At 65.4% G+C, this 19,190-nt stretch overlaps 37 non-coding genes across 37 annotated transcripts; all 37 read right to left on the bottom strand.

The window, feature by feature from the left end:
* Positions 1-553: 553 nt before the first annotated feature.
* On the bottom strand, positions 554-625 carry TRNAE-UUC (transfer RNA glutamic acid (anticodon UUC)). The gene has a single exon. It is a non-coding gene; the product is annotated as a tRNA-Glu (tRNA).
* A 127-nt stretch (positions 626-752) lies between these two features.
* TRNAM-CAU (transfer RNA methionine (anticodon CAU)) lies at positions 753-825 on the bottom strand. Its single transcript has one exon. It is a non-coding gene; the product is annotated as a tRNA-Met (tRNA).
* Positions 826-1,288: 463 nt separating this feature from the next.
* On the bottom strand, positions 1,289-1,360 carry TRNAE-CUC (transfer RNA glutamic acid (anticodon CUC)). Its single transcript has one exon. It is a non-coding gene; the product is annotated as a tRNA-Glu (tRNA).
* Positions 1,361-2,017: 657 nt separating this feature from the next.
* On the bottom strand, positions 2,018-2,089 carry TRNAE-UUC (transfer RNA glutamic acid (anticodon UUC)). The gene has a single exon. It is a non-coding gene; the product is annotated as a tRNA-Glu (tRNA).
* Positions 2,090-2,216: 127 nt separating this feature from the next.
* TRNAM-CAU (transfer RNA methionine (anticodon CAU)) lies at positions 2,217-2,289 on the bottom strand. The gene has a single exon. It is a non-coding gene; the product is annotated as a tRNA-Met (tRNA).
* A 463-nt stretch (positions 2,290-2,752) lies between these two features.
* Positions 2,753-2,824, bottom strand: TRNAE-CUC (transfer RNA glutamic acid (anticodon CUC)). The gene has a single exon. It is a non-coding gene; the product is annotated as a tRNA-Glu (tRNA).
* Positions 2,825-3,479: 655 nt separating this feature from the next.
* On the bottom strand, positions 3,480-3,551 carry TRNAE-UUC (transfer RNA glutamic acid (anticodon UUC)). The gene has a single exon. It is a non-coding gene; the product is annotated as a tRNA-Glu (tRNA).
* Positions 3,552-3,678: 127 nt separating this feature from the next.
* On the bottom strand, positions 3,679-3,751 carry TRNAM-CAU (transfer RNA methionine (anticodon CAU)). The gene has a single exon. It is a non-coding gene; the product is annotated as a tRNA-Met (tRNA).
* Positions 3,752-4,214: 463 nt separating this feature from the next.
* On the bottom strand, positions 4,215-4,286 carry TRNAE-CUC (transfer RNA glutamic acid (anticodon CUC)). The gene has a single exon. It is a non-coding gene; the product is annotated as a tRNA-Glu (tRNA).
* A 657-nt stretch (positions 4,287-4,943) lies between these two features.
* On the bottom strand, positions 4,944-5,015 carry TRNAE-UUC (transfer RNA glutamic acid (anticodon UUC)). Its single transcript has one exon. It is a non-coding gene; the product is annotated as a tRNA-Glu (tRNA).
* A 127-nt stretch (positions 5,016-5,142) lies between these two features.
* Positions 5,143-5,215, bottom strand: TRNAM-CAU (transfer RNA methionine (anticodon CAU)). The gene has a single exon. It is a non-coding gene; the product is annotated as a tRNA-Met (tRNA).
* Positions 5,216-5,678: 463 nt separating this feature from the next.
* TRNAE-CUC (transfer RNA glutamic acid (anticodon CUC)) lies at positions 5,679-5,750 on the bottom strand. The gene has a single exon. It is a non-coding gene; the product is annotated as a tRNA-Glu (tRNA).
* A 657-nt stretch (positions 5,751-6,407) lies between these two features.
* Positions 6,408-6,479, bottom strand: TRNAE-UUC (transfer RNA glutamic acid (anticodon UUC)). The gene has a single exon. It is a non-coding gene; the product is annotated as a tRNA-Glu (tRNA).
* A 127-nt stretch (positions 6,480-6,606) lies between these two features.
* TRNAM-CAU (transfer RNA methionine (anticodon CAU)) lies at positions 6,607-6,679 on the bottom strand. Its single transcript has one exon. It is a non-coding gene; the product is annotated as a tRNA-Met (tRNA).
* A 463-nt stretch (positions 6,680-7,142) lies between these two features.
* On the bottom strand, positions 7,143-7,214 carry TRNAE-CUC (transfer RNA glutamic acid (anticodon CUC)). Its single transcript has one exon. It is a non-coding gene; the product is annotated as a tRNA-Glu (tRNA).
* A 655-nt stretch (positions 7,215-7,869) lies between these two features.
* On the bottom strand, positions 7,870-7,941 carry TRNAE-UUC (transfer RNA glutamic acid (anticodon UUC)). Its single transcript has one exon. It is a non-coding gene; the product is annotated as a tRNA-Glu (tRNA).
* Positions 7,942-8,068: 127 nt separating this feature from the next.
* TRNAM-CAU (transfer RNA methionine (anticodon CAU)) lies at positions 8,069-8,141 on the bottom strand. Its single transcript has one exon. It is a non-coding gene; the product is annotated as a tRNA-Met (tRNA).
* Positions 8,142-8,604: 463 nt separating this feature from the next.
* On the bottom strand, positions 8,605-8,676 carry TRNAE-CUC (transfer RNA glutamic acid (anticodon CUC)). The gene has a single exon. It is a non-coding gene; the product is annotated as a tRNA-Glu (tRNA).
* A 655-nt stretch (positions 8,677-9,331) lies between these two features.
* On the bottom strand, positions 9,332-9,403 carry TRNAE-UUC (transfer RNA glutamic acid (anticodon UUC)). The gene has a single exon. It is a non-coding gene; the product is annotated as a tRNA-Glu (tRNA).
* Positions 9,404-9,530: 127 nt separating this feature from the next.
* On the bottom strand, positions 9,531-9,603 carry TRNAM-CAU (transfer RNA methionine (anticodon CAU)). The gene has a single exon. It is a non-coding gene; the product is annotated as a tRNA-Met (tRNA).
* Positions 9,604-10,066: 463 nt separating this feature from the next.
* On the bottom strand, positions 10,067-10,138 carry TRNAE-CUC (transfer RNA glutamic acid (anticodon CUC)). Its single transcript has one exon. It is a non-coding gene; the product is annotated as a tRNA-Glu (tRNA).
* A 655-nt stretch (positions 10,139-10,793) lies between these two features.
* On the bottom strand, positions 10,794-10,865 carry TRNAE-UUC (transfer RNA glutamic acid (anticodon UUC)). The gene has a single exon. It is a non-coding gene; the product is annotated as a tRNA-Glu (tRNA).
* Positions 10,866-10,992: 127 nt separating this feature from the next.
* TRNAM-CAU (transfer RNA methionine (anticodon CAU)) lies at positions 10,993-11,065 on the bottom strand. Its single transcript has one exon. It is a non-coding gene; the product is annotated as a tRNA-Met (tRNA).
* Positions 11,066-11,528: 463 nt separating this feature from the next.
* Positions 11,529-11,600, bottom strand: TRNAE-CUC (transfer RNA glutamic acid (anticodon CUC)). The gene has a single exon. It is a non-coding gene; the product is annotated as a tRNA-Glu (tRNA).
* A 655-nt stretch (positions 11,601-12,255) lies between these two features.
* TRNAE-UUC (transfer RNA glutamic acid (anticodon UUC)) lies at positions 12,256-12,327 on the bottom strand. Its single transcript has one exon. It is a non-coding gene; the product is annotated as a tRNA-Glu (tRNA).
* A 127-nt stretch (positions 12,328-12,454) lies between these two features.
* TRNAM-CAU (transfer RNA methionine (anticodon CAU)) lies at positions 12,455-12,527 on the bottom strand. Its single transcript has one exon. It is a non-coding gene; the product is annotated as a tRNA-Met (tRNA).
* A 463-nt stretch (positions 12,528-12,990) lies between these two features.
* TRNAE-CUC (transfer RNA glutamic acid (anticodon CUC)) lies at positions 12,991-13,062 on the bottom strand. The gene has a single exon. It is a non-coding gene; the product is annotated as a tRNA-Glu (tRNA).
* A 655-nt stretch (positions 13,063-13,717) lies between these two features.
* On the bottom strand, positions 13,718-13,789 carry TRNAE-UUC (transfer RNA glutamic acid (anticodon UUC)). The gene has a single exon. It is a non-coding gene; the product is annotated as a tRNA-Glu (tRNA).
* Positions 13,790-13,916: 127 nt separating this feature from the next.
* On the bottom strand, positions 13,917-13,989 carry TRNAM-CAU (transfer RNA methionine (anticodon CAU)). The gene has a single exon. It is a non-coding gene; the product is annotated as a tRNA-Met (tRNA).
* A 463-nt stretch (positions 13,990-14,452) lies between these two features.
* On the bottom strand, positions 14,453-14,524 carry TRNAE-CUC (transfer RNA glutamic acid (anticodon CUC)). Its single transcript has one exon. It is a non-coding gene; the product is annotated as a tRNA-Glu (tRNA).
* A 656-nt stretch (positions 14,525-15,180) lies between these two features.
* Positions 15,181-15,252, bottom strand: TRNAE-UUC (transfer RNA glutamic acid (anticodon UUC)). Its single transcript has one exon. It is a non-coding gene; the product is annotated as a tRNA-Glu (tRNA).
* A 127-nt stretch (positions 15,253-15,379) lies between these two features.
* TRNAM-CAU (transfer RNA methionine (anticodon CAU)) lies at positions 15,380-15,452 on the bottom strand. Its single transcript has one exon. It is a non-coding gene; the product is annotated as a tRNA-Met (tRNA).
* Positions 15,453-15,915: 463 nt separating this feature from the next.
* Positions 15,916-15,987, bottom strand: TRNAE-CUC (transfer RNA glutamic acid (anticodon CUC)). Its single transcript has one exon. It is a non-coding gene; the product is annotated as a tRNA-Glu (tRNA).
* Positions 15,988-16,642: 655 nt separating this feature from the next.
* TRNAE-UUC (transfer RNA glutamic acid (anticodon UUC)) lies at positions 16,643-16,714 on the bottom strand. Its single transcript has one exon. It is a non-coding gene; the product is annotated as a tRNA-Glu (tRNA).
* A 127-nt stretch (positions 16,715-16,841) lies between these two features.
* On the bottom strand, positions 16,842-16,914 carry TRNAM-CAU (transfer RNA methionine (anticodon CAU)). Its single transcript has one exon. It is a non-coding gene; the product is annotated as a tRNA-Met (tRNA).
* Positions 16,915-18,105: 1,191 nt separating this feature from the next.
* On the bottom strand, positions 18,106-18,177 carry TRNAE-UUC (transfer RNA glutamic acid (anticodon UUC)). The gene has a single exon. It is a non-coding gene; the product is annotated as a tRNA-Glu (tRNA).
* Positions 18,178-18,304: 127 nt separating this feature from the next.
* On the bottom strand, positions 18,305-18,377 carry TRNAM-CAU (transfer RNA methionine (anticodon CAU)). Its single transcript has one exon. It is a non-coding gene; the product is annotated as a tRNA-Met (tRNA).
* Positions 18,378-19,190: the final 813 nt, after the last annotated feature.

The raw sequence follows: 19,190 nt of genomic DNA, 5'->3' as shown, positions 1-19,190 counted from the left end.
CGAGTCCCAGTGCGGCGAGGAGAGGCGAGGGTGAGCTCGAAGCAGCGACGGTTCTCCCCCGTAAGAGCAAAAACGGATGCCTGTTCTGAGAGTGGCGCTCTGGACCTTCCCTTTCCGCGAGTGGCAGGCTGCTGAAGCGCTAAGGAGGCGTGGCCCACGAAGCTGCGGCCTGCCCCGAGCCCAGGGCCCAGCTGAGTTCACGTGCCAACGAGCGCGTACGAGCGGGCAGTGCAGTCAGGCTGTGGACGTCTGGCAAGAGGGCAGGTGATTCTCCCTGCAGGAGGCTACCGCCCCCAGTCATTGCGGAAGTACGTTCCTGCCCGCTGGTACGTGTGCAGAAGGGCAAGCGAGAGACAGCTTTCCTTGGGGGCGAGGGACAGAAGTTGGGCCAGGGCACTGAGCACGTGCCACCCTCACCAATGGAGAAGAGGAAGGCGAAAAAAGCCTGTGCCGCCGGCAGAAAGAGCTTTCCCTGGGGGCGGGGGAAAGTCAAAGAGGCACGGCAAAGGTTGGCAAGAGCCACGGCTGAGAGACGGGCAAGCCGGCCACCCGCTTCCCTGACTGGGAATCGAACCCAGACCGTGGCGGTGAAAACGCCAAATCCTCACCATTGGACCGTCAGGGAGAGGTGGCCGGAGCCCCTGGCCGAGCTCCACCTGTGGCTGGCGTGTGGCGAGGCCCGGGCAAAGGCGAGGGCAGCCAGACGTGAGAGTTGGCGGCAGCAAGGGCTCTGGCTGGCGACAAAAAGCAGGTGCCTCCTCTGAGCATCGATCTCAGGACCTTCAGATTATGAGACTGATGCGCTGCCAACTGCGCTAAGGAGGCTGCCGAGCCGGGGGCACTGCCGCTCTGGAGAGCAGGACGCCGCAGGCTTCCCCTGAAGGCCAGCTCTCAGCACCAGGTGGCGCGATGGGTGTCCGGAAGGGAGACCCGGGGTGCCCGATGACTGTTGCAGGAGGCCGGCGGCCCCGATCTTCCTGGAAATAGAGCCAGCCCGCCGCTTCCCACCCCGGCATGGGCAGCAGCCGAGAGGAAACCTTCCTGGAGCGGCGAGAGACGTCAGGCCACGGCGCTGAGAAGGAAAAGCGGGAAAGAGCCCGCCGCCCTCCCCGCTGGGAGAAGTGGCAGGCAGGGAGCTGTGGGACGGCCCAAAAGGGAGAGGGCAGAAGAGAGACGAGGGGGCCTGGAGGTTGCAGGCGAAAGCAGAAGACGGCCTCCAAAGGCCCGCCAGCTCTGAGCCTGGCACGAGGGCCAAGGCCAGGCTGCCGACTGAGCAAAAGCAGGAGGCTTCCCTGACCGGGAATCGAACCCAGACCGTGGCGGTGAGAGCGCCAAATCCTGCCCATTGGACCACCAGGGAGAGCAGGCGCAGGGGGGCAGGGCTCAGCCCTCCCCCACCCTCTTCGTCAACTGAGCCGCACGGTCCTTTCCGAAAGAGAGGCCCACTTGCGCTGGGGGGGCACTCGAGTCCCAGTGCGGCGAGGAGAGGCGAGGGTGAGCACGAAGCAGCGACGGTTCTCCCCCGTAAGAGCAAAAACGGATGCCTGTTCTGAGAGTGGCGCTCTGGACCTTCCCTTTCCGCGAGTGGCAGGCTGCTGAAGCGCTAAGGAGGCGTGGCCCACGAAGCTGCGGCCTGCCCCGAGCCCAGGGCCCAGCTGAGTTCACGTGCCAACGAGCGCGTACGAGCGGGCAGTGCAGTCAGGCTGTGGACGTCTGGCAAGAGGGCAGGTGATTCTCCCTGCAGGAGGCTACCGCCCCCAGTCATTGCGGAAGTACGTTCCTGCCCGCTGGTACGTGTGCAGAAGGGCAAGCGAGAGACAGCTTTCCTTGGGGGCGAGGGACAGAAGTTGGGCCAGGGCACTGAGCACGTGCCACCCTCACCAATGGAGAAGAGGAAGGCGAAAAAAGCCTGTGCCGCCGGCAGAAAGAGCTTTCCCTGGGGGCGGGGGAAAGTCAAAGAGGCACGGCAAAGGTTGGCAAGAGCCACGGCTGAGAGACGGGCAAGCCGGCCACCCGCTTCCCTGACTGGGAATCGAACCCAGACCGTGGCGGTGAAAACGCCAAATCCTCACCATTGGACCATCAGGGAGAGGTGGCCGGAGCCCCTGGCCGAGCTCCACCTGTGGCTGGCGTGTGGCGAGGCCCGGGCAAAGGCGAGGGCAGCCAGACGTGAGAGTTGGCGGCAGCAAGGGCTCTGGCTGGCGACAAAAAGCAGGTGCCTCCTCTGAGCATCGATCTCAGGACCTTCAGATTATGAGACTGATGCGCTGCCAACTGCGCTAAGGAGGCTGCCGAGCCGGGGGCACTGCCGCTCTGGAGAGCAGGACGCCGCAGGCTTCCCCTGAAGGCCAGCTCTCAGCACCAGGTGGCGCGATGGGTCTCCGGAAGGGAGACCCGGGGTGCCCGATGACTGTTGCAGGAGGCCGGCGGCCCCGATCTTCCTGGAAATAGAGCCAGCCCGCCGCTTCCCACCCCGGCATGGGCAGCAGCCGAGAGGAAACCTTCCTGGAGCGGCGAGAGACGTCAGGCCACGGCGCTGAGAAGGAAAAGCGGGAAAGAGCCCGCCGCCCTCCCCGCTGGGAGAAGTGGCAGGCAGGGAGCTGTGGGACGGCCCAAAAGGGAGAGGGCAGAAGAGAGACGAGGGGGCCTGGAGGTTGCAGGCGAAAGCAGAAGACGGCCTCCAAAGGCCCGCCAGCTCTGAGCCTGGCACGAGGGCCAAGGCCAGGCTGCCGACTGAGCAAAAGCAGGAGGCTTCCCTGACCGGGAATCGAACCCAGACCGTGGCGGTGAGAGCGCCAAATCCTGCCCATTGGACCACCAGGGAGAGCAGGCGCAGGGGGGCAGGGCTCAGCCCTCCCCCACCCTCTTCGTCAACTGAGCCGCACGGTCCTTTCCCAGAGAGGCCCACTTGCGCTGGGGGGGCACTCGAGTCCCAGTGCGGCGAGGAGAGGCGAGGGTGAGCTCGAAGCAGCGACGGTTCTCCCCCGTAAGAGCAAAAACGGATGCCTGTTCTGAGAGTGGCGCTCTGGACCTTCCCTTTCCGCGAGTGGCAGGCTGCTGAAGCGCTAAGGAGGCGTGGCCCACGAAGCTGCGGCCTGCCCCGAGCCCAGGGCCCAGCTGAGTTCACGTGCCAACGAGCGCGTACGAGCGGGCAGTGCAGTCAGGCTGTGGACGTCTGGCAAGAGGGCAGGTGATTCTCCCTGCAGGAGGCTACCGCCCCCAGTCATTGCGGAAGTACGTTCCTGCCCGCTGGTACGTGTGCAGAAGGGCAAGCGAGAGACAGCTTTCCTTGGGGGCGAGGGACAGAAGTTGGGCCAGGGCACTGAGCACGTGCCACCCTCACCAATGGAGAAGAGGAAGGCGAAAAAAGCCTGTGCCGCCGGCAGAAAGAGCTTTCCCTGGGGGCGGGGGAAAGTCAAAGAGGCACGGCAAAGGTTGGCAAGAGCCACGGCTGAGAGACGGGCAAGCCGGCCACCCGCTTCCCTGACTGGGAATCGAACCCAGACCGTGGCGGTGAAAACGCCAAATCCTCACCATTGGACCGTCAGGGAGAGGTGGCCGGAGCCCCTGGCCGAGCTCCACCTGTGGCTGGCGTGTGGCGAGGCCCGGGCAAAGGCGAGGGCAGCCAGACGTGAGAGTTGGCGGCAGCAAGGGCTCTGGCTGGCGACAAAAAGCAGGTGCCTCCTCTGAGCATCGATCTCAGGACCTTCAGATTATGAGACTGATGCGCTGCCAACTGCGCTAAGGAGGCTGCCGAGCCGGGGGCACTGCCGCTCTGGAGAGCAGGACGCCGCAGGCTTCCCCTGAAGGCCAGCTCTCAGCACCAGGTGGCGCGATGGGTGTCCGGAAGGGAGACCCGGGGTGCCCGATGACTGTTGCAGGAGGCCGGCGGCCCCGATCTTCCTGGAAATAGAGCCAGCCCGCCGCTTCCCACCCCGGCATGGGCAGCAGCCGAGAGGAAACCTTCCTGGAGCGGCGAGAGACGTCAGGCCACGGCGCTGAGAAGGAAAAGCGGGAAAGAGCCCGCCGCCCTCCCCGCTGGGAGAAGTGGCAGGCAGGGAGCTGTGGGACGGCCCAAAAGGGAGAGGGCAGAAGAGAGACGAGGGGGCCTGGAGGTTGCAGGCGAAAGCAGAAGACGGCCTCCAAAGGCCCGCCAGCTCTGAGCCTGGCACGAGGGCCAAGGCCAGGCTGCCGACTGAGCAAAAGCAGGAGGCTTCCCTGACCGGGAATCGAACCCAGACCGTGGCGGTGAGAGCGCCAAATCCTGCCCATTGGACCACCAGGGAGAGCAGGCGCAGGGGGGCAGGGCTCAGCCCTCCCCCACCCTCTTCGTCAACTGAGCCGCACGGTCCTTTCCGAAAGAGAGGCCCACTTGCGCTGGGGGGGCACTCGAGTCCCAGTGCGGCGAGGAGAGGCGAGGGTGAGCACGAAGCAGCGACGGTTCTCCCCCGTAAGAGCAAAAACGGATGCCTGTTCTGAGAGTGGCGCTCTGGACCTTCCCTTTCCGCGAGTGGCAGGCTGCTGAAGCGCTAAGGAGGCGTGGCCCACGAAGCTGCGGCCTGCCCCGAGCCCAGGGCCCAGCTGAGTTCACGTGCCAACGAGCGCGTACGAGCGGGCAGTGCAGTCAGGCTGTGGACGTCTGGCAAGAGGGCAGGTGATTCTCCCTGCAGGAGGCTACCGCCCCCAGTCATTGCGGAAGTACGTTCCTGCCCGCTGGTACGTGTGCAGAAGGGCAAGCGAGAGACAGCTTTCCTTGGGGGCGAGGGACAGAAGTTGGGCCAGGGCACTGAGCACGTGCCACCCTCACCAATGGAGAAGAGGAAGGCGAAAAAAGCCTGTGCCGCCGGCAGAAAGAGCTTTCCCTGGGGGCGGGGGAAAGTCAAAGAGGCACGGCAAAGGTTGGCAAGAGCCACGGCTGAGAGACGGGCAAGCCGGCCACCCGCTTCCCTGACTGGGAATCGAACCCAGACCGTGGCGGTGAAAACGCCAAATCCTCACCATTGGACCATCAGGGAGAGGTGGCCGAAGCCCCTGGCCGAGCTCCACCTGTGGCTGGCGTGTGGCGAGGCCCGGGCAAAGGCGAGGGCAGCCAGACGTGAGAGTTGGCGGCAGCAAGGGCTCTGGCTGGCGACAAAAAGCAGGTGCCTCCTCTGAGCATCGATCTCAGGACCTTCAGATTATGAGACTGATGCGCTGCCAACTGCGCTAAGGAGGCTGCCGAGCCGGGGGCACTGCCGCTCTGGAGAGCAGGACGCCGCAGGCTTCCCCTGAAGGCCAGCTCTCAGCACCAGGTGGCGCGATGGGTGTCCGGAAGGGAGACCCGGGGTGCCCGATGACTGTTGCAGGAGGCCGGCGGCCCCGATCTTCCTGGAAATAGAGCCAGCCCGCCGCTTCCCACCCCGGCATGGGCAGCAGCCGAGAGGAAACCTTCCTGGAGCGGCGAGAGACGTCAGGCCACGGCGCTGAGAAGGAAAAGCGGGAAAGAGCCCGCCGCCCTCCCCGCTGGGAGAAGTGGCAGGCAGGGAGCTGTGGGACGGCCCAAAAGGGAGAGGGCAGAAGAGAGACGAGGGGGCCTGGAGGTTGCAGGCGAAAGCAGAAGACGGCCTCCAAAGGCCCGCCAGCTCTGAGCCTGGCACGAGGGCCAAGGCCAGGCTGCCGACTGAGCAAAAGCAGGAGGCTTCCCTGACCGGGAATCGAACCCAGACCGTGGCGGTGAGAGCGCCAAATCCTGCCCATTGGACCACCAGGGAGAGCAGGCGCAGGGGGGCAGGGCTCAGCCCTCCCCCACCCTCTTCGTCAACTGAGCCGCACGGTCCTTTCCGAAAGAGAGGCCCACTTGCGCTGGGGGGGCACTCGAGTCCCAGTGCGGCGAGGAGAGGCGAGGGTGAGCACGAAGCAGCGACGGTTCTCCCCCGTAAGAGCAAAAACGGATGCCTGTTCTGAGAGTGGCGCTCTGGACCTTCCCTTTCCGCGAGTGGCAGGCTGCTGAAGCGCTAAGGAGGCGTGGCCCACGAAGCTGCGGCCTGCCCCGAGCCCAGGGCCCAGCTGAGTTCACGTGCCAACGAGCGCGTACGAGCGGGCAGTGCAGTCAGGCTGTGGACGTCTGGCAAGAGGGCAGGTGATTCTCCCTGCAGGAGGCTACCGCCCCCAGTCATTGCGGAAGTACGTTCCTGCCCGCTGGTACGTGTGCAGAAGGGCAAGCGAGAGACAGCTTTCCTTGGGGGCGAGGGACAGAAGTTGGGCCAGGGCACTGAGCACGTGCCACCCTCACCAATGGAGAAGAGGAAGGCGAAAAAAGCCTGTGCCGCCGGCAGAAAGAGCTTTCCCTGGGGGCGGGGGAAAGTCAAAGAGGCACGGCAAAGGTTGGCAAGAGCCACGGCTGAGAGACGGGCAAGCCGGCCACCCGCTTCCCTGACTGGGAATCGAACCCAGACCGTGGCGGTGAAAACACCAAATCCTCACCATTGGACCATCAGGGAGAGGTGGCCGGAGCCCCTGGCCGAGCTCCACCTGTGGCTGGCGTGTGGCGAGGCCCGGGCAAAGGCGAGGGCAGCCAGACGTGAGAGTTGGCGGCAGCAAGGGCTCTGGCTGGCGACAAAAAGCAGGTGCCTCCTCTGAGCATCGATCTCAGGACCTTCAGATTATGAGACTGATGCGCTGCCAACTGCGCTAAGGAGGCTGCCGAGCCAGGGGCACTGCCGCTCTGGAGAGCAGGACGCCGCAGGCTTCCCCTGAAGGCCAGCTCTCAGCACCAGGTGGCGCGATGGGTCTCCGGAAGGGAGACCCGGGGTGCCCGATGACTGTTGCAGGAGGCCGGCGGCCCCGATCTTCCTGGAAATAGAGCCAGCCCGCCGCTTCCCACCCCGGCATGGGCAGCAGCCGAGAGGAAACCTTCCTGGAGCGGCGAGAGACGTCAGGCCACGGCGCTGAGAAGGAAAAGCGGGAAAGAGCCCGCCGCCCTCCCCGCTGGGAGAAGTGGCAGGCAGGGAGCTGTGGGACGGCCCAAAAGGGAGAGGGCAGAAGAGAGACGCGGGGGCCTGGAGGTTGCAGGCGAAAGCAGAAGACGGCCTCCAAAGGCCCGCCAGCTCTGAGCCTGGCACGAGGGCCAAGGCCAGGCTGCCGACTGAGCAAAAGCAGGAGGCTTCCCTGACCGGGAATCGAACCCAGACCGTGGCGGTGAGAGCGCCAAATCCTGCCCATTGGACCACCAGGGAGAGCAGGCGCAGGGGGGCAGGGCTCAGCCCTCCCCCACCCTCTTCGTCAACTGAGCCGCACGGTCCTTTCCCAGAGAGGCCCACTTGCGCTGGGGGGGCACTCGAGTCCCAGTGCGGCGAGGAGAGGCGAGGGTGAGCTCGAAGCAGCGACGGTTCTCCCCCGTAAGAGCAAAAACGGATGCCTGTTCTGAGAGTGGCGCTCTGGACCTTCCCTTTCCGCGAGTGGCAGGCTGCTGAAGCGCTAAGGAGGCGTGGCCCACGAAGCTGCGGCCTGCCCCGAGCCCAGGGCCCAGCTGAGTTCACGTGCCAACGAGCGCGTACGAGCGGGCAGTGCAGTCAGGCTGTGGACGTCTGGCAAGAGGGCAGGTGATTCTCCCTGCAGGAGGCTACCGCCCCCAGTCATTGCGGAAGTACGTTCCTGCCCGCTGGTACGTGTGCAGAAGGGCAAGCGAGAGACAGCTTTCCTTGGGGGCGAGGGACAGAAGTTGGGCCAGGGCACTGAGCACGTGCCACCCTCACCAATGGAGAAGAGGAAGGCGAAAAAAGCCTGTGCCGCCGGCAGAAAGAGCTTTCCCTGGGGGCGGGGGAAAGTCAAAGAGGCACGGCAAAGGTTGGCAAGAGCCACGGCTGAGAGACGGGCAAGCCGGCCACCCGCTTCCCTGACTGGGAATCGAACCCAGACCGTGGTGGTGAAAACGCCAAATCCTCACCATTGGACCATCAGGGAGAGGTGGCCGGAGCCCCTGGCCGAGCTCCACCTGTGGCTGGCGTGTGGCGAGGCCCGGGCAAAGGCGAGGGCAGCCAGACGTGAGAGTTGGCGGCAGCAAGGGCTCTGGCTGGCGACAAAAAGCAGGTGCCTCCTCTGAGCATCGATCTCAGGACCTTCAGATTATGAGACTGATGCGCTGCCAACTGCGCTAAGGAGGCTGCCGAGCCGGGGGCACTGCCGCTCTGGAGAGCAGGACGCCGCAGGCTTCCCCTGAAGGCCAGCTCTCAGCACCAGGTGGCGCGATGGGTCTCCGGAAGGGAGACCCGGGGTGCCCGATGACTGTTGCAGGAGGCCGGCGGCCCCGATCTTCCTGGAAATAGAGCCAGCCCGCCGCTTCCCACCCCGGCATGGGCAGCAGCCGAGAGGAAACCTTCCTGGAGCGGCGAGAGACGTCAGGCCACGGCGCTGAGAAGGAAAAGCGGGAAAGAGCCCGCCGCCCTCCCCGCTGGGAGAAGTGGCAGGCAGGGAGCTGTGGGACGGCCCAAAAGGGAGAGGGCAGAAGAGAGACGCGGGGGCCTGGAGGTTGCAGGCGAAAGCAGAAGACGGCCTCCAAAGGCCCGCCAGCTCTGAGCCTGGCACGAGGGCCAAGGCCAGGCTGCCGACTGAGCAAAAGCAGGAGGCTTCCCTGACCGGGAATCGAACCCAGACCGTGGCGGTGAGAGCGCCAAATCCTGCCCATTGGACCACCAGGGAGAGCAGGCGCAGGGGGGCAGGGCTCAGCCCTCCCCCACCCTCTTCGTCAACTGAGCCGCACGGTCCTTTCCCAGAGAGGCCCACTTGCGCTGGGGGGGCACTCGAGTCCCAGTGCGGCGAGGAGAGGCGAGGGTGAGCTCGAAGCAGCGACGGTTCTCCCCCGTAAGAGCAAAAACGGATGCCTGTTCTGAGAGTGGCGCTCTGGACCTTCCCTTTCCGCGAGTGGCAGGCTGCTGAAGCGCTAAGGAGGCGTGGCCCACGAAGCTGCGGCCTGCCCCGAGCCCAGGGCCCAGCTGAGTTCACGTGCCAACGAGCGCGTACGAGCGGGCAGTGCAGTCAGGCTGTGGACGTCTGGCAAGAGGGCAGGTGATTCTCCCTGCAGGAGGCTACCGCCCCCAGTCATTGCGGAAGTACGTTCCTGCCCGCTGGTACGTGTGCAGAAGGGCAAGCGAGAGACAGCTTTCCTTGGGGGCGAGGGACAGAAGTTGGGCCAGGGCACTGAGCACGTGCCACCCTCACCAATGGAGAAGAGGAAGGCGAAAAAAGCCTGTGCCGCCGGCAGAAAGAGCTTTCCCTGGGGGCGGGGGAAAGTCAAAGAGGCACGGCAAAGGTTGGCAAGAGCCACGGCTGAGAGACGGGCAAGCCGGCCACCCGCTTCCCTGACTGGGAATCGAACCCAGACCGTGGCGGTGAAAACGCCAAATCCTCACCATTGGACCATCAGGGAGAGGTGGCCGGAGTTCCTGGCCGAGCTCCACCTGTGGCTGGCGTGTGGCGAGGCCCGGGCAAAGGCGAGGGCAGCCAGACGTGAGAGTTGGCGGCAGCAAGGGCTCTGGCTGGCGACAAAAAGCAGGTGCCTCCTCTGAGCATCGATCTCAGGACCTTCAGATTATGAGACTGACGCGCTGCCAACTGCGCTAAGGAGGCTGCCGAGCCAGGGGCACTGCCGCTCTGGAGAGCAGGACGCCGCAGGCTTCCCCTGAAGGCCAGCTCTCAGCACCAGGTGGCGCGATGGGTCTCCGGAAGGGAGACCCGGGGTGCCCGATGACTGTTGCAGGAGGCCGGCGGCCCCGATCTTCCTGGAAATAGAGCCAGCCCGCCGCTTCCCACCCCGGCATGGGCAGCAGCCGAGAGGAAACCTTCCTGGAGCGGCGAGAGACGTCAGGCCACGGCGCTGAGAAGGAAAAGCGGGAAAGAGCCCGCCGCCCTCCCCGCTGGGAGAAGTGGCAGGCAGGGAGCTGTGGGACGGCCCAAAAGGGAGAGGGCAGAAGAGAGACGCGGGGGCCTGGAGGTTGCAGGCGAAAGCAGAAGACGGCCTCCAAAGGCCCGCCAGCTCTGAGCCTGGCACGAGGGCCAAGGCCAGGCTGCCGACTGAGCAAAAGCAGGAGGCTTCCCTGACCGGGAATCGAACCCAGACCGTGGCGGTGAGAGCGCCAAATCCTGCCCATTGGACCACCAGGGAGAGCAGGCGCAGGGGGGCAGGGCTCAGCCCTCCCCCACCCTCTTCGTCAACTGAGCCGCACGGTCCTTTCCCAGAGAGGCCCACTTGCGCTGGGGGGGCACTCGAGTCCCAGTGCGGCGAGGAGAGGCGAGGGTGAGCTCGAAGCAGCGACGGTTCTCCCCCGTAAGAGCAAAAACGGATGCCTGTTCTGAGAGTGGCGCTCTGGACCTTCCCTTTCCGCGAGTGGCAGGCTGCTGAAGCGCTAAGGAGGCGTGGCCCACGAAGCTGCGGCCTGCCCCGAGCCCAGGGCCCAGCTGAGTTCACGTGCCAACGAGCGCGTACGAGCGGGCAGTGCAGTCAGGCTGTGGACGTCTGGCAAGAGGGCAGGTGATTCTCCCTGCAGGAGGCTACCGCCCCCAGTCATTGCGGAAGTACGTTCCTGCCCGCTGGTACGTGTGCAGAAGGGCAAGCGAGAGACAGCTTTCCTTGGGGGCGAGGGACAGAAGTTGGGCCAGGGCACTGAGCACGTGCCACCCTCACCAATGGAGAAGAGGAAGGCGAAAAAAGCCTGTGCCGCCGGCAGAAAGAGCTTTCCCTGGGGGCGGGGGAAAGTCAAAGAGGCACGGCAAAGGTTGGCAAGAGCCACGGCTGAGAGACGGGCAAGCCGGCCACCCGCTTCCCTGACTGGGAATCGAACCCAGACCGTGGCGGTGAAAACGCCAAATCCTCACCATTGGACCATCAGGGAGAGGTGGCCGGAGCCCCTGGCCGAGCTCCACCTGTGGCTGGCGTGTGGCGAGGCCCGGGCAAAGGCGAGGGCAGCCAGACGTGAGAGTTGGCGGCAGCAAGGGCTCTGGCTGGCGACAAAAAGCAGGTGCCTCCTCTGAGCATCGATCTCAGGACCTTCAGATTATGAGACTGACGCGCTGCCAACTGCGCTAAGGAGGCTGCCGAGCCAGGGGCACTGCCGCTCTGGAGAGCAGGACGCCGCAGGCTTCCCCTGAAGGCCAGCTCTCAGCACCAGGTGGCGCGATGGGTCTCCGGAAGGGAGACCCGGGGTGCCCGATGACTGTTGCAGGAGGCCGGCGGCCCCGATCTTCCTGGAAATAGAGCCAGCCCGCCGCTTCCCACCCCGGCATGGGCAGCAGCCGAGAGGAAACCTTCCTGGAGCGGCGAGAGACGTCAGGCCACGGCGCTGAGAAGGAAAAGCGGGAAAGAGCCCGCCGCCCTCCCCGCTGGGAGAAGTGGCAGGCAGGGAGCTGTGGGACGGCCCAAAAGGGAGAGGGCAGAAGAGAGACGCGGGGGCCTGGAGGTTGCAGGCGAAAGCAGAAGACGGCCTCCAAAGGCCCGCCAGCTCTGAGCCTGGCACGAGGGCCAAGGCCAGGCTGCCGACTGAGCAAAAGCAGGAGGCTTCCCTGACCGGGAATCGAACCCAGACCGTGGCGGTGAGAGCGCCAAATCCTGCCCATTGGACCACCAGGGAGAGCAGGCGCAGGGGGGCAGGGCTCAGCCCTCCCCCACCCTCTTCGTCAACTGAGCCGCACGGTCCTTTCCCAGAGAGGCCCACTTGCGCTGGGGGGGCACTCGAGTCCCAGTGCGGCGAGGAGAGGCGAGGGTGAGCTCGAAGCAGCGACGGTTCTCCCCCGTAAGAGCAAAAACGGATGCCTGTTCTGAGAGTGGCGCTCTGGACCTTCCCTTTCCGCGAGTGGCAGGCTGCTGAAGCGCTAAGGAGGCGTGGCCCACGAAGCTGCGGCCTGCCCCGAGCCCAGGGCCCAGCTGAGTTCACGTGCCAACGAGCGCGTACGAGCGGGCAGTGCAGTCAGGCTGTGGACGTCTGGCAAGAGGGCAGGTGATTCTCCCTGCAGGAGGCTACCGCCCCCAGTCATTGCGGAAGTACGTTCCTGCCCGCTGGTACGTGTGCAGAAGGGCAAGCGAGAGACAGCTTTCCTTGGGGGCGAGGGACAGAAGTTGGGCCAGGGCACTGAGCACGTGCCACCCTCACCAATGGAGAAGAGGAAGGCGAAAAAAGCCTGTGCCGCCGGCAGAAAGAGCTTTCCCTGGGGGCGGGGGAAAGTCAAAGAGGCACGGCAAAGGTTGGCAAGAGCCACGGCTGAGAGACGGGCAAGCCGGCCACCCGCTTCCCTGACTGGGAATCGAACCCAGACCGTGGCGGTGAAAACGCCAAATCCTCACCATTGGACCATCAGGGAGAGGTGGCCAGAGCCCCTGGCCGAGCTCCACCTGTGGCTGGCGTGTGGCGAGGCCCGGGCAAAGGCGAGGGCAGCCAGACGTGAGAGTTGGCGGCAGCAAGGGCTCTGGCTGGCGACAAAAAGCAGGTGCCTCCTCTGAGCATCGATCTCAGGACCTTCAGATTATGAGACTGATGCGCTGCCAACTGCGCTAAGGAGGCTGCCGAGCCGGGGGCACTGCCGCTCTGGAGAGCAGGACGCCGCAGGCTTCCCCTGAAGGCCAGCTCTCAGCACCAGGTGGCGCGATGGGTCTCCGGAAGGGAGACCCGGGGTGCCCGATGACTGTTGCAGGAGGCCGGCGGCCCCGATCTTCCTGGAAATAGAGCCAGCCCGCCGCTTCCCACCCCGGCATGGGCAGCAGCCGAGAGGAAACCTTCCTGGAGCGGCGAGAGACGTCAGGCCACGGCGCTGAGAAGGAAAAGCGGGAAAGAGCCCGCCGCCCTCCCCGCTGGGAGAAGTGGCAGGCAGGGAGCTGTGGGACGGCCCAAAAGGGAGAGGGCAGAAGAGAGACGCGGGGGCCTGGAGGTTGCAGGCGAAAGCAGAAGACGGCCTCCAAAGGCCCGCCAGCTCTGAGCCTGGCACGAGGGCCAAGGCCAGGCTGCCGACTGAGCAAAAGCAGGAGGCTTCCCTGACCGGGAATCGAACCCAGACCGTGGCGGTGAGAGCGCCAAATCCTGCCCATTGGACCACCAGGGAGAGCAGGCGCAGGGGGGCAGGGCTCAGCCCTCCCCCACCCTCTTCGTCAACTGAGCCGCACGGTCCTTTCCCAGAGAGGCCCACTTGCGCTGGGGGGGCACTCGAGTCCCAGTGCGGCGAGGAGAGGCGAGGGTGAGCTCGAAGCAGCGACGGTTCTCCCCCGTAAGAGCAAAAACGGATGCCTGTTCTGAGAGTGGCGCTCTGGACCTTCCCTTTCCGCGAGTGGCAGGCTGCTGAAGCGCTAAGGAGGCGTGGCCCACGAAGCTGCGGCCTGCCCCGAGCCCAGGGCCCAGCTGAGTTCACGTGCCAACGAGCGCGTACGAGCGGGCAGTGCAGTCAGGCTGTGGACGTCTGGCAAGAGGGCAGGTGATTCTCCCTGCAGGAGGCTACCGCCCCCAGTCATTGCGGAAGTACGTTCCTGCCCGCTGGTACGTGTGCAGAAGGGCAAGCGAGAGACAGCTTTCCTTGGGGGCGAGGGACAGAAGTTGGGCCAGGGCACTGAGCACGTGCCACCCTCACCAATGGAGAAGAGGAAGGCGAAAAAAGCCTGTGCCGCCGGCAGAAAGAGCTTTCCCTGGGGGCGGGGGAAAGTCAAAGAGGCACGGCAAAGGTTGGCAAGAGCCACGGCTGAGAGACGGGCAAGCCGGCCACCCGCTTCCCTGACTGGGAATCGAACCCAGACCGTGGCGGTGAAAACGCCAAATCCTCACCATTGGACCATCAGGGAGAGGTGGCCGGAGCCCCTGGCCGAGCTCCACCTGTGGCTGGCGTGTGGCGAGGCCCGGGCAAAGGCGAGGGCAGCCAGACGTGAGAGTTGGCGGCAGCAAGGGCTCTGGCTGGCGACAAAAAGCAGGTGCCTCCTCTGAGCATCGATCTCAGGACCTTCAGATTATGAGACTGATGCGCTGCCAACTGCGCTAAGGAGGCTGCCGAGCCAGGGGCACTGCCGCTCTGGAGAGCAGGACGCCGCAGGCTTCCCCTGAAGGCCAGCTCTCAGCACCAGGTGGCGCGATGGGTCTCCGGAAGGGAGACCCGGGGTGCCCGATGACTGTTGCAGGAGGCCGGCGGCCCCGATCTTCCTGGAAATAGAGCCAGCCCGCCGCTTCCCACCCCGGCATGGGCAGCAGCCGAGAGGAAACCTTCCTGGAGCGGCGAGAGACGTCAGGCCACGGCGCTGAGAAGGAAAAGCGGGAAAGAGCCCGCCGCCCTCCCCGCTGGGAGAAGTGGCAGGCAGGGAGCTGTGGGACGGCCCAAAAGGGAGAGGGCAGAAGAGAGACGCGGGGGCCTGGAGGTTGCAGGCGAAAGCAGAAGACGGCCTCCAAAGGCCCGCCAGCTCTGAGCCTGGCACGAGGGCCAAGGCCAGGCTGCCGACTGAGCAAAAGCAGGAGGCTTCCCTGACCGGGAATCGAACCCAGACCGTGGCGGTGAGAGCGCCAAATCCTGCCCATTGGACCACCAGGGAGAGCAGGCGCAGGGGGGGCAGGGCTCAGCCCTCCCCCACCCTCTTCGTCAACTGAGCCGCACGGTCCTTTCCCAGAGAGGCCCACTTGCGCTGGGGGGGCACTCGAGTCCCAGTGCGGCGAGGAGAGGCGAGGGTGAGCTCGAAGCAGCGACGGTTCTCCCCCGTAAGAGCAAAAACGGATGCCTGTTCTGAGAGTGGCGCTCTGGACCTTCCCTTTCCGCGAGTGGCAGGCTGCTGAAGCGCTAAGGAGGCGTGGCCCACGAAGCTGCGGCCTGCCCCGAGCCCAGGGCCCAGCTGAGTTCACGTGCCAACGAGCGCGTACGAGCGGGCAGTGCAGTCAGGCTGTGGACGTCTGGCAAGAGGGCAGGTGATTCTCCCTGCAGGAGGCTACCGCCCCCAGTCATTGCGGAAGTACGTTCCTGCCCGCTGGTACGTGTGCAGAAGGGCAAGCGAGAGACAGCTTTCCTTGGGGGCGAGGGACAGAAGTTGGGCCAGGGCACTGAGCACGTGCCACCCTCACCAATGGAGAAGAGGAAGGCGAAAAAAGCCTGTGCCGCCGGCAGAAAGAGCTTTCCCTGGGGGCGGGGGAAAGTCAAAGAGGCACGGCAAAGGTTGGCAAGAGCCACGGCTGAGAGACGGGCAAGCCGGCCACCCGCTTCCCTGACTGGGAATCGAACCCAGACCGTGGCGGTGAAAACGCCAAATCCTCACCATTGGACCATCAGGGAGAGGTGGCCGGAGCCCCTGGCCGAGCTCCACCTGTGGCTGGCGTGTGGCGAGGCCCGGGCAAAGGCGAGGGCAGCCAGACGTGAGAGTTGGCGGCAGCAAGGGCTCTGGCTGGCGACAAAAAGCAGGTGCCTCCTCTGAGCATCGATCTCAGGACCTTCAGATTATGAGACTGATGCGCTGCCAACTGCGCTAAGGAGGCTGCCGAGCCAGGGGCACTGCCGCTCTGGAGAGCAGGACGCCGCAGGCTTCCCCTGAAGGCCAGCTCTCAGCACCAGGTGGCGCGATGGGTCTCCGGAAGGGAGACCCGGGGTGCCCGATGACTGTTGCAGGAGGCCGGCGGCCCCGATCTTCCTGGAAATAGAGCCAGCCCGCCGCTTCCCACCCCGGCATGGGCAGCAGCCGAGAGGAAACCTTCCTGGAGCGGCGAGAGACGTCAGGCCACGGCGCTGAGAAGGAAAAGCGGGAAAGAGCCCGCCGCCCTCCCCGCTGGGAGAAGTGGCAGGCAGGGAGCTGTGGGACGGCCCAAAAGGGAGAGGGCAGAAGAGAGACGCGGGGGCCTGGAGGTTGCAGGCGAAAGCAGAAGACGGCCTCCAAAGGCCCGCCAGCTCTGAGCCTGGCACGAGGGCCAAGGCCAGGCTGCCGACTGAGCAAAAGCAGGAGGCTTCCCTGACCGGGAATCGAACCCAGACCGTGGCGGTGAGAGCGCCAAATCCTGCCCATTGGACCACCAGGGAGAGCAGGCGCAGGGGGGCAGGGCTCAGCCCTCCCCCACCCTCTTCGTCAACTGAGCCGCACGGTCCTTTCCCAGAGAGGCCCACTTGCGCTGGGGGGGCACTCGAGTCCCAGTGCGGCGAGGAGAGGCGAGGGTGAGCTCGAAGCAGCGACGGTTCTCCCCCGTAAGAGCAAAAACGGATGCCTGTTCTGAGAGTGGCGCTCTGGACCTTCCCTTTCCGCGAGTGGCAGGCTGCTGAAGCGCTAAGGAGGCGTGGCCCACGAAGCTGCGGCCTGCCCCGAGCCCAGGGCCCAGCTGAGTTCACGTGCCAACGAGCGCGTACGAGCGGGCAGTGCAGTCAGGCTGTGGACGTCTGGCAAGAGGGCAGGTGATTCTCCCTGCAGGAGGCTACCGCCCCCAGTCATTGCGGAAGTACGTTCCTGCCCGCTGGTACGTGTGCAGAAGGGCAAGCGAGAGACAGCTTTCCTTGGGGGCGAGGGACAGAAGTTGGGCCAGGGCACTGAGCACGTGCCACCCTCACCAATGGAGAAGAGGAAGGCGAAAAAAGCCTGTGCCGCCGGCAGAAAGAGCTTTCCCTGGGGGCGGGGGAAAGTCAAAGAGGCACGGCAAAGGTTGGCAAGAGCCACGGCTGAGAGACGGGCAAGCCGGCCACCCGCTTCCCTGACTGGGAATCGAACCCAGACCGTGGCGGTGAAAACGCCAAATCCTCACCATTGGACCATCAGGGAGAGGTGGCCGGAGCCCCTGGCCGAGCTCCACCTGTGGCTGGCGTGTGGCGAGGCCCGGGCAAAGGCGAGGGCAGCCAGACGTGAGAGTTGGCGGCAGCAAGGGCTCTGGCTGGCGACAAAAAGCAGGTGCCTCCTCTGAGCATCGATCTCAGGACCTTCAGATTATGAGACTGATGCGCTGCCAACTGCGCTAAGGAGGCTGCCGAGCCAGGGGCACTGCCGCTCTGGAGAGCAGGACGCCGCAGGCTTCCCCTGAAGGCCAGCTCTCAGCACCAGGTGGCGCGATGGGTCTCCGGAAGGGAGACCCGGGGTGCCCGATGACTGTTGCAGGAGGCCGGCGGCCCCGATCTTCCTGGAAATAGAGCCAGCCCGCCGCTTCCCACCCCGGCATGGGCAGCAGCCGAGAGGAAACCTTCCTGGAGCGGCGAGAGACGTCAGGCCACGGCGCTGAGAAGGAAAAGCGGGAAAGAGCCCGCCGCCCTCCCCGCTGGGAGAAGTGGCAGGCAGGGAGCTGTGGGACGGCCCAAAAGGGAGAGGGCAGAAGAGAGACGCGGGGGCCTGGAGGTTGCAGGCGAAAGCAGAAGACGGCCTCCAAAGGCCCGCCAGCTCTGAGCCTGGCACGAGGGCCAAGGCCAGGCTGCCGACTGAGCAAAAGCAGGAGGCTTCCCTGACCGGGAATCGAACCCAGACCGTGGCGGTGAGAGCGCCAAATCCTGCCCATTGGACCACCTGGGAGAGCAGGCGCAGAGGGGGCAGGGCTCAGCCCTCCCCCACCCTCTTCGTCAACTGAGCCGCACGGTCCTTTCCCAGAGAGGCCCACTTGCGCTGGGGGGGCACTCGAGTCCCAGTGCGGCGAGGAGAGGCGAGGGTGAGCTCGAAGCAGCGACGGTTCTCCCCCGTAAGAGCAAAAACGGATGCCTGTTCTGAGAGTGGCGCTCTGGACCTTCCCTTTCCGCGAGTGGCAGGCTGCTGAAGCGCTAAGGAGGCGTGGCCCACGAAGCTGCGGCCTGCCCCGAGCCCAGGGCCCAGCTGAGTTCACGTGCCAACGAGCGCGTACGAGCGGGCAGTGCAGTCAGGCTGTGGACGTCTGGCAAGAGGGCAGGTGATTCTCCCTGCAGGAGGCTACCGCCCCCAGTCATTGCGGAAGTACGTTCCTGCCCGCTGGTACGTGTGCAGAAGGGCAAGCGAGAGACAGCTTTCCTTGGGGGCGAGGGACAGAAGTTGGGCCAGGGCACTGAGCACGTGCCACCCTCACCAATGGAGAAGAGGAAGGCGAAAAAAGCCTGTGCCGCCGGCAGAAAGAGCTTTCCCTGGGGGCGGGGGAAAGTCAAAGAGGCACGGCAAAGGTTGGCAAGAGCCACGGCTGAGAGACGGGCAAGCCGGCCACCCGCTTCCCTGACTGGGAATCGAACCCAGACCGTGGCGGTGAAAACGCCAAATCCTCACCATTGGACCATCAGGGAGAGGTGGCCGGAGCCCCTGGCCGAGCTCCACCTGTGGCTGGCGTGTGGCGAGGCCCGGGCAAAGGCGAGGGCAGCCAGACGTGAGAGTTGGCGGCAGCAAGGGCTCTGGCTGGCGACAAAAAGCAGGTGCCTCCTCTGAGCATCGATCTCAGGACCTTCAGATTATGAGACTGATGCGCTGCCAACTGCGCTAAGGAGGCTGCCGAGCCAGGGGCACTGCCGCTCTGGAGAGCAGGACGCCGCAGGCTTCCCCTGAAGGCCAGCTCTCAGCACCAGGTGGCGCGATGGGTCTCCGGAAGGGAGACCCGGGGTGCCCGATGACTGTTGCAGGAGGCCGGCGGCCCCGATCTTCCTGGAAATAGAGCCAGCCCGCCGCTTCCCACCCCGGCATGGGCAGCAGCCGAGAGGAAACCTTCCTGGAGCGGCGAGAGACGTCAGGCCACGGCGCTGAGAAGGAAAAGCGGGAAAGAGCCCGCCGCCCTCCCCGCTGGGAGAAGTGGCAGGCAGGGAGCTGTGGGACGGCCCAAAAGGGAGAGGGCAGAAGAGAGACGCGGGGGCCTGGAGGTTGCAGGCGAAAGCAGAAGACGGCCTCCAAAGGCCCGCCAGCTCTGAGCCTGGCACGAGGGCCAAGGCCAGGCTGCCGACTGAGCAAAAGCAGGAGGCTTCCCTGACCGGGAATCGAACCCAGACCGTGGCGGTGAGAGCGCCAAATCCTGCCCATTGGACCACCTGGGAGAGCAGGCGCAGAGGGGGCAGGGCTCAGCCCTCCCCCACCCTCTTCGTCAACTGAGCCGCACGGTCCTTTCCCAGAGAGGCCCACTTGCGCTGGGGGGGCACTCGAGTCCCAGTGCGGCGAGGAGAGGCGAGGGTGAGCTCGAAGCAGCGACGGTTCTCCCCCGTAAGAGCAAAAACGGATGCCTGTTCTGAGAGTGGCGCTCTGGACCTTCCCTTTCCGCGAGTGGCAGGCTGCTGAAGCGCTAAGGAGGCGTGGCCCACGAAGCTGCGGCCTGCCC

The sequence above is a fragment of the Carettochelys insculpta genome, chromosome 8 (genome assembly GCF_033958435.1).
Source record: "Carettochelys insculpta isolate YL-2023 chromosome 8, ASM3395843v1, whole genome shotgun sequence".
Taxonomy (NCBI): Eukaryota; Metazoa; Chordata; order Testudines; family Carettochelyidae; genus Carettochelys; species Carettochelys insculpta.
Note: the sequence above shows the minus strand (reverse complement) of the source record. Positions and strands in the feature narration are given on the sequence as shown.